Below are 9,073 nucleotides of genomic sequence, written 5' to 3' on the forward strand. Positions count from 1 at the left end.
GACATACTGTTTCTACTCAGAATAATAGACCTTTGCCTGCATGGATACTGAGATGCTAATGTTAAGTAATGTAAATCAATCAGTATACCCTGAAAACTGTATTTCTTTTTTCATTATTGTTTTTCACATCTATTCTATTTCAGATAACAAACATTGAATCTGTTTTAAGGGCACAATGTGTTGTACATCAAAAGTTATGTTAATTTGATTTGTTTTTAACCATTCTTTTTATAAAGTTTTTTCAATAATTTGAAAAATCTAATACATTTTATCTATCATTGCAAGGTTTTAACTCAACATGAAAGCTGAAAAATAGACTTGTGCTTCCATGAATGCTTAACATTAAAGCGGCAAGATTATACTTATAAATTAGATTATGCAGTAACAACTAGTGATGTACCGATTGCACATTTTTGGCCCATGCCGATATCGATGCCGATGAATAGGAAAATTGTATTTTGAAATAAAAAGCGTTCCTCTAAAATTGTATTTATTTTTTAAAAAGTAAATACAATTTTAGAGGAACGCTTTTTATTTCAATTTTAAAAAGAAAATGATATTATGATAAGCAGTTTACTTAAACTTTTAATCTTTTTATAAAAAGCAAATAAAAAAAACCTTTATAAATATATATTTTCTTAAAATGAAATAAAATAAGAGACTTCAAAATGAAATACCAAAAAAAAAATTAATTTTAAGATTCTAAAGAAAGCACCAATAGCAGTTGTAACAATGTTTAGTATTTAAAATTGTGTATACGAATATTGTTATGTAAAAACATAAGCATTTCTCCTGTTTCTGAAGTTAATCTATTTCGTCCTGAAGAATTAACTTGTCCTCCACAACTTAACAACCGTTCACTTTCAACAGAAGATGGAGGGCATGATAGATACTTCTGAGCTATTAGAGCTAGTTGCTTAAAGTTGTTTCTATTTACTCTCCACCATACTATAGGACTATCTTGTTGCATGATAATGTCTTGACTTAAATAAATTAAAACTCTATTTTTCAATTTTAATTAATGCTTTCTTTCTGTTTCTTGCAGAACTTCAGATATTCAGATGTGTTGATGTGTGATAGTGATTTTGATGTGTTTTCCATTAAAGTGTTGTTTTTTTTAATAAAATTTTCAAAGCACTTTGAAAAATTGAAATCTAGATTTATTGTACTTGATGACAAACTGACTTCAGGTTGAAATTCCATATAATCTTTTTGTTGAAGATTTTTTGAGCAATCTACAAGCCATTTAATAATATTTTCAAAACCACTATCAGCCTCTTCATTTCTATTTTTTAGGCAATCTACAAGCCATTTAATAATATTTCAAAATAACTATCAGTTTCTTCATTGGATTTAAAAATGTGGCTAAAATGAGATTTTTGTTATTGAGATATTTTTCAAATCTTTCATTCGCAGATTTTTTACATTCTTTTAAATTTGTCCCTAATCCTAAAAAAAAGTGAGACTTTTCAGCTCAAACCAGCATGGTTTTTATAACTTGTGTAGTTGGAGTTATAGCAGATGCAATTGCTTCACGCTCACTTAAGGTGGTAGACTGCTAAAAAACATTGAAAAAAGTAGTTTTTCAAAAGTTGATTAGTTAAAAACTTTAACTATTGCTGTTTTTAAAAACATACATATTATTTTACAAAAAAACATAAAAAGGCTTAAAAAAACAGTTTAAACTTAGTAGGGTGATTTTGCTTCCCCTAGCAACGCTTATAGCAACGTCAAAATAAGGCAATTTTAACTAAATTTTACAAAATCTAAGCACTCAAACCAATAGCTACTTCTTTGTTTTTTGTTTTTCTATGTTTAAATGACATGGTGTGAAAGAACAACGTTGTTGAATTGGTTTATTACTATATATTAACTCGATAAAAGTGCATACTATCAACATGGGTTTTGCAGAAAGAAGAAATAAGTCTAAAAGCAAAAAACGTAAATGTTATAGATTACTTGCGAATAAAATTCACTTGACTTCTGAATATACTACTTCAAGTTCAAATAATACATCAAATAATACATCTCTAACAAATACTCCTTCAAGCAAATCAGCATCTGCTGAAAAGTTAAAGTTACCTACTTCTGATACTCCAAGTATTAGTCAAGATAGTAATCCTGAATGTTACATTATATTTAATTCTGATGTCTTGAGTTCAATTTTAAATCTTGTTGGTTCTTGTCCAAAATGCCAATCTTTAATAAAATTGAATAATGATTTATCAAGAAAGAAAGGATTTTCACATCAACTTGTTTTGTCTTGCACTGCAAAAAAATGTCAATGGCAAAATGAGTTTTTTACCTCAAAAAAAATTGAAAAAAACAGTGATAATGAAACACAAGGCATGAAATCGTTTGACATTAATATCAGAATGTGTGTAGCTTTCAGAGAAATTGGAAAAGGTTATGCTGCAATGGAAAGTTTTTGTAACATAATAAACAGTCCACCACCAATGCAAAAAAAAACATACAATAACATTGTCTATAAATTGCATTCGTCTTATATCAAAGTTGCCCAAGATTCAATGAAGCGAGCAGCTGCACAAGCACAACGTACAAGTGAGTCTACTATTGGTGACCCTGATATAAAAAATGTTACTGTAAGTGTTGATGGAACGTGGCAGCGACGCGGTTTTTCCTCGCTGAACGGTGTTGTTACAGCTATTAGTAGTGGGAAGTGTGTTGACACTCAAACTCTCATAAAGGATTGTAAAAGTTGCCAATATTGGCAGAGAAACAAAGATATACCGGGATACAATGACTGGGTAGAATCACATATTTGCCCAATTAATCACAAAGGTAGTGCAGGTGCAATGGAAGCTATTGGGGCATTGCAAATATTTAAACGATCAACTGTTTTTAACAAACTGCGTTATACAAAATACTGTGGTGATGGTGACAGTAAGTCTTACCAAAATATAGAAAGTAATAATGTTTACCCAGGGTATAAAATTGAAAAAAGTTAATGTGTCAGTCATGTTCAAAAAAGAGTTGGGTCTCGTTTACGCTCTCTTAAAGTATTGTACAAGGGAATAGTTTTAAAAGATGGTAAAAGACTTACTGGAAAAGGAAGGATGACAGATAAAGTCATTAATACATTGCAAAACTATTATGGAATGAGTATACGACAAAACAAAGGGAATTTGTATGACATGAAAAAATCCATAGCAGGACTAATTCATCACTGTTCTGAAAGCAGCAGCGATGAAGAACGCCATAAGTATTGTCCTCGTACTAGCGATTCGTGGTGTAAATATCAAAGGGACAAGATTAATCAAACTTTGACTTATAAAAACAGTATAAACATTCCAGAAGCTGTTTGTGAAATTATAAAACCTATTTTTTCACACAAAGATCTTGGTGCAAACAAGTTATTAAAAAGATGTCTTGATGGAGAAACACAGAATGCAAATGAATCGCTCAATAATGTAATTTGGACAAAATGCCCAAAAAATGTGTACGTGGGTAGGTCAACACTTGAAATTAGTGTTGCATCTGCTGTCATACAGTTTAATGATGGTAAAACTGGTATGATAGATGTTCTTCACAGTTTAGGAATTTTACCAGGACATTTTACTAAAAACGGTTTTCAAAATAGTGATGTGCTACGTGAAAAGCTTATGGACATAAAATCATCTGAAAAGTTTAAAAACAAAGAAAAAAGCTTAGAGCAACAAGGAAGGGGTTTGATGATAAGCACAATGATGAAGAAGGAACATTATATGAAAAGGGGGGGGGGGGGTTTAACCTGTTTTCAAGTGTTAATATATTTGTATTTTCAAAATATAAAGTTTTATTTGCATTTTTCTCTGTTGTAAAGTTTTTCATATTCTGGATAAGATTGCGGGAGCTGTATTTGTCCAATTGATTTGAAATTTTGTACAGATGTTCATTTTTATGAGCTTTATGTCCTGAGATAAAGAAATTTTGGATAAAAATTAAAATTAAATTTTTTGGGCTGTTTTGGGGTCAGGAATTTGGCCTAAATTTAGACGCATAGAAATAGCTTATGGTGCATCGAAATTGAAAAAGATTCAAATTTTTTGTTCATCTCAGGACATTTATCTACTTAAAAGGTACACAACTGTAAAATTTTGAAACTTGATATATTTTACTTTTTGAGATATCTTTTCCAAGAACTTTGCACTTTTTAGGCCTAAAAACACTTAAATTTGCCCAAAAATTAGAAAGGAAAAAAAAAAAAATTTTTTTTTTTTAATCCTATTTATCGTGTTTAAAATGAGAAAATCGATTGGAATAATGTCAGATTTTAAAATTTTTTTTTTAGCAGTCTACCACCTTAACAAATTTGTTATATCATTAAACATTTTATTGTTTTCGAGTGACTTTAGTTTAGAGCTGTCATTATCACAACAAAATGGGATCAAAGCACGCTCTGTTAAAAATTTCTTTCAAACATAAAATATTGACTATTCCATCTTGTTGTAATGTTGTTTGAACCTATTTTCTGGCACTTGATAATGAGTTTGATATTTTTGATAAGCTTCAAAAGAAGATAGAGAATGATTAAAATGGGTAACTATGTTTTTACAAGTTATTGATATATTTTTATTATATATCTGGGCAAATACAGCGTCATTCAACACAAGTTGCAAAGTGTTTAAAAAACACGGCAAACTGTTGTAACCTGCCTCTCTTATTCCAGCTACCATATTAGTTGCATTATCTCTAACGACTAAATATACCTTTGAAGTTGGAATAAGAAAGTCATTCATAGAAATTTGAATTGCATCACTTATATTTTTGGTAGTATGCGATACATTGAGTTGACAAACTCAAAGAATTGCTAATTTTTAATGAAATTTATTAGTAAACCAATGAGCTGTCAAGCTAAGAAATGAGCATTTTCCGTTGGTAGATGTCCATCCATCAGTTGTAAATGAAATGTATGAAGCATCATTTATTTCTTTGTCTTACTTTGTAGTATATATTTTGAAAAACAGTTTTAAATGTATTTTTCTACTTGGAATGAAATAGTTAGGACATAAATGGTTTAGCAATCTTTTAAAATCCAATGTCTTCTACTATAGAAAAAGGTTGAATATCAACTGCAATCATTTCTGCAATATATTTATTAATTAATTTAGACCTGTGATCATTAATGTCCCAAGGCTTTTTTCTCTCAGGTGTTTCAAACAAAGTTTGTTGAGACGGTTTTGAGCAACTTACATCAGTTGACTTCATTTTCTTGAACACGTTTTGTTCATTTTCTGCTCTCCTTTTGTTTTCTTCATTAAGTTTCAACTATTCGCTTGCTATTTTTTTATGTTTTGTATTAATATGAGACAACATATTTGTTGTGTTAAAAGACTTAGATTTTGTGCAACATATTGCAATTAAAACATCTTCAGGAGAAATACTAAAATATTTCCACACCCAACTGCGTGATTTTATTGGAATACCTTTCCAAACAAAACTGCTGCCATTCTGAATATATGTTTGATTCTACAACTTTATTAACTTATTAGTAATTTAGATATCTAAATAACAATCATATATAGAAAGCAATACTTGAATACATATAGATAACAATGCTTAAATAGGTTACTTTTAAGTATAGTAATAAAACAATACAAAATAAAGTTATTCTGAAAACAACATTATAATTATTATAATATATTATAATTATTATAATGATGGATATAAGCTTTAATTTAACAGCTAAATGTATTTATACTTTTATTACTATAATGATTATCTTTGTAGTTATAAAAGTATAAATACATTCAGCTGTAAAATTAAAGCTTATATCCATCATTTTAAGGATAAACAAGTTTGCCTGAAAACAAAGTCAATATAAACAATTTCTCAAAAAAATTCTAAGTAATACATAAAGTTTAGATTATCTATTATTTAACTATTATCATGATGCAGGATAAAAATTTTAAAATGCCTTCGGTAATGCAAATCGGTAAATTAATAATAAAAATGCCGATGCCGATTCCGATTGTGCAAAAAGTGACCGATTAATCGGTACATCACTACACCTTTTCAAGATGTAATTGAGAACTTGAAAATTGTAATTAAGAAACGTAAGTTGTAATTTAGAAGATGAATATTGCAATTGAAAAAGGTAAGATGTAATTTAGAACATGAAAGTTGTAAATAAGAAATCGTAAGGTGTAATTGAGAAGATAAAAGTTGTAATTGAGAAAAGTTTATAATATAGATTGTCAAAAAGAAGTTTTTTGTATTTCTAATTTTGTTGCTTTAGTTTACCTTGTAATTTTAGGTTGGGTCCTTATTTGGTAAAGATGACCATATGGGTTGGTTTTCAATAAATAATATATTATCAATAAAAAAAAAAGTAATGAAAAAGGCATTTGTGGTTTTGGTGATAACTACACCTCTTGCAATGAAATTTAAATTTCTGCTGCGGACCCAATTGTATGCTGGCTTATATTTGACACCTAAAGTTTGCGCCAGAGTCACCCAATCGTCATTTCGCTCAGCACATTCAATAACTCTTCTTCTATCATTCGATGAAGATAAAACATAATGTTTTCTTTCAACTTGTTCAGTTGTATGTATTTTATGTCTATAAATTAAACAAAGTGGTTCTGATTGTTCTAGAAGTGGGTGCAAACAAATTTGGTGAAATAAATGCTGGCACGGATTCAATTTAATAACAGACTTTCTGTTCATAGTGTATTGACAAATAACACGACGATCTTTCAATTCCATTACTGTATTATTATTATTGTATTGTTGTATTGCATACAAGTGCTAAACTTGATATTATATAAATATATGTACAAGAACATTTTTTATAATGACTTTACATTGTGAATTTGCAATTACAAATAATGTATTCTCATTTACATATTACGATTTCTTAATTACAACTTTTGCTTTTCAAATTACATAGTGCGATTTCTTACTTACATGTTGGGTTTCTCAATTACATTTTAAAGTTTTATAATTACATATCGCAACTTCAAACCCAATGGGCGCAAGAACGTTTTGCGAACGCTTATTAATGGTCCCTTAAAAACGTTTTTTATTGATTTTTAAACGTCCTTATGAAAGGGTGACCGGACGTTTTTTAAAAGCGTTTTGTGAACGCTTTTAAAAAACTTCGTCCCACAGAAAACGTTTTTGATTGGTTTTTTGAACGTCCATACGAAGTGGTGAACGAACGTTTTTCTGAAAACGCTATTTATTGGTTTTTATTAAATCTAAATGAGGCATTTTATCGTTTTTAACGTTTTCCTAAAAACCTTTTTTTTAAGTATAAGTTATTTAAGTAAATAACTTATGTTATACAGAAAAAATCTTTTCACAAATGAAAATCTAGGTCTAACAACCTAGATCCGGATAAATAACTAAAAGTTTAAATATTTTGTGTTTATTTACATTTAAGCATACAAAAACATAAAGCAATTTTTATGCTATTCTATTAAGAGTTTTCTTTAAACGAACGCCTATTAACTTATCGACCAAATCGAATTTTGCAGCATGTGACACTGTTCCTAAAAAGTAAAAAACCATAGAAATCTTTCATGCATTTCACTAGAATGTAAAAAAATAAATTAAAATGTAAACAATAATAATAAGAAGAAGAAATAAGTAATGTAAAATTTCACACAGTATATAAAAGGAACAATAATAAACGACATCCACATCACATTTATTAAAAAAATATCTTTAATTACTCTATACGATAAAGTTTTTATTTAATGATCTATTTTCATAAGTTCCAGCATTCTTAAACAATACTATAACGCATTTTGACATAATTTCATCCAATACATTATTAGCAAAAGTTGAAAAAGACCTTAAAAAATCATAGAATATATTTAGTTTGATCACATTTTATTTTATTTAGGAAAACTTTATACATAAATGTAAACAAGAATATAACAACGAATAAAACTTTACTTTTTTATTTAAAACTATTTAATTTTTATCAAACTTTGTTATATCATTTATTTTATCATAAAAAAATAATGAATCTTCAAACTCAGTCTTTTCCTCCGGGATATTCACTGCAGATAAAGACTTTTTGATTTCAGACATTAGGCATGGTATGGTGGTTCGAACTCCACCTTTGGGCAAGTTTTGCGACATCGTTTAAGAAGGAGGCGTGAACTTCCAATTAAATGCTCATCCGAGGTGCTCCGTGATAAGACCGTAAGGACTTCCTAGGGCACCTAAAAAAAAAAAAAACTTGTTGAAGAAATGTTTCATGTATTATTTATTAACTTGACAAAAATAAATACACATTTTTAACTTTTTGAAAAATAACTATCTGGTTTTATTTAGCAACAAATGTTAAATAAAAACAGATGAACTTACATTTGGCAACTTTTTGCACTGTAATATCAGGACTAGCTTCTCTAATATGCAAACAATTGTGATACATACCACTTTTCGTTCTAAATTGATATTAAAAAACAATAAAAAAGATTGCACACTATCTTTTATATAGATTTACATTGAAGTATTTAGTTAAGAATATTAGATATAAAACCAATTTTGAAAAATTATTAAAAAGTTTGCACACATGAGCTAAATTTAAAAGCAACTTGATTCTTGAAGTTTAGAACTTGAAGTCTCTGAATCACTTTATGTGTGCATCTTACATCTCTTTAGTTCTTTAGTCAAAATTTTGGTTTGCCAATATTTATAATTGTCATTCTTTATAAGGTGAAATAAATATTTTTGTATTTTTTTACCTAACGTACAGTTGCTTTCTCAATTTTTTTATAACCGATGATTGTTACTAATAAAATAAGTCTTCCAATTAAGCTAAAAAAAAAATCATTGCTCAATATTATGTATACAAAGTTATTTCGACTAGAAGTTCTACTCGAATAAATATAGTAGAGCAATTGCTAGTTGAAGTAGAAATAATCTAGATACAAATAGCTTTATGCATTCATTAAAAGATTTAGTTATAAAATGTTTCTAATCTAAACTTACTTTGTTTTAGGTTATGATCATTTCATTGTAACTTTACTTGCACCTTTATTACTCAAAATTGAAAAATAAAGGTGTTTAACTTTTTCAGTACATTTAAAAAGATTTTTTACATACATAAAAAAAA

At 28.3% G+C, this 9,073-nt stretch overlaps 1 long non-coding RNA gene across 1 annotated transcript; it reads right to left on the reverse strand.

Annotated features, from left to right (window-relative positions):
- Positions 1–7,894: 7,894 nt before the first annotated feature.
- On the reverse strand, positions 7,895–8,696 carry LOC136088646 (uncharacterized). The gene is made up of 2 exons (XR_010642353.1): positions 8,323–8,696; positions 7,895–8,177 (listed from the first exon to the last, which is right to left on the reverse strand). It is a non-coding gene; the product is annotated as an uncharacterized LOC136088646 (long non-coding RNA).
- Positions 8,697–9,073: the final 377 nt, after the last annotated feature.

Source organism: Hydra vulgaris, chromosome 12, assembly GCF_038396675.1.
Source record: "Hydra vulgaris chromosome 12, alternate assembly HydraT2T_AEP".
Taxonomy (NCBI): domain Eukaryota; kingdom Metazoa; phylum Cnidaria; class Hydrozoa; order Anthoathecata; family Hydridae; genus Hydra; species Hydra vulgaris.